Source organism: Capsicum annuum, unplaced genomic scaffold (genome assembly GCF_002878395.1).
Source record: "Capsicum annuum cultivar UCD-10X-F1 unplaced genomic scaffold, UCD10Xv1.1 ctg53926, whole genome shotgun sequence".
NCBI classification, from domain to species: Eukaryota; Viridiplantae; Streptophyta; class Magnoliopsida; order Solanales; family Solanaceae; genus Capsicum; species Capsicum annuum.
In genome coordinates, this window is record NW_025862075.1 from 1 (window position 1) to 987 (window position 987).

Here is a 987-nt window from a genome sequence, read left to right on the forward strand (position 1 = left end):
AATTTCTCTTAGGGCATTAACTGCTTGTCGAACGACTGTGGGTCTTTACCAATTATCAACAAGATATTTGATTTTTATATCGATGCTTCAAGGGATGGGAGGGGAAGAATTCAGAGTTTAGTCGCGCTTATATTTTACTCAATCTAAGTATTGGGAACGATTGAAAGCTGTTGCTCAGAAACCACACAGGTCACACTTACTATCTTTAGAATAATGGATTGGAAGAAAGGGCTTCGCTTTTCGATCACTTTTTAAGGCTGGTTTGGATGAGCGTGGGCAATTTTGGGATTCTCTGTCGCTTTTCTCTTGGAGCGGCTCACCCTCTTGTTACTTAAAGGGCGAAGTCGCCAAAGCAAGTCGAAAGGCCAAAGAGTTATCTTTGAAGGCTACTATGCATCCTTATTCATAGTAGAGTGTAAGGTAGGTTTTGGTATAGCACGACTTGAACCTGCGACCATTAGGTTAAAAGCCCAATGCTCTACCAACTGAGCTATACACCCAAAAAAAGATGTAGTAGTAAATAAGGATTTGTACGGAAAAAAGGCCGCCCCTCCTTCTTCTCATCATATTAAAGGAGCGCGGCTCTGTATAAGGCTCGTACTGCAGAGAAAGAAAAAGAAAATGTAAGGTCGCGTGTTAGCACTTCTATAAGAAAAGGGATGCGCTAAGGCGCAAGGGCTTTCGCGCAGCTTCTACGCCCTTGCTTATTCCCCCTTATTTCAAACTCAAGGAAACCCTTGATCGATATGATAAATATGTGCTCAAGCACTCAACCTATACAAGGGGCTTGGGCTCGAAAGCCGGCCTTACTCAACAAGCACCTTTCTTAGTAAGGTTGCTTCTTTCCACTCATTGAAGATTCTATCTACAAAAGAAGGTCAACAGGGGATACTCAAATTGCTCTCACTGACACCAGAGAAGGTGAGGCCATCTTTCTTTCTAGCCTCCATACGGTTTGCCTTAAAGCCTTAAGGAGAAGGGGAGGAG

The 987-nt window shown here is 43.3% G+C and overlaps 1 non-coding gene across 1 annotated transcript; it reads right to left on the reverse strand.

Moving 5' to 3' along the window:
* Positions 1-427: 427 nt before the first annotated feature.
* Positions 428-500, reverse strand: TRNAK-UUU. Its single transcript has one exon. It is a non-coding gene; the product is annotated as a tRNA-Lys (tRNA).
* Between the last annotated feature and the right edge of the window lie 487 nt (positions 501-987).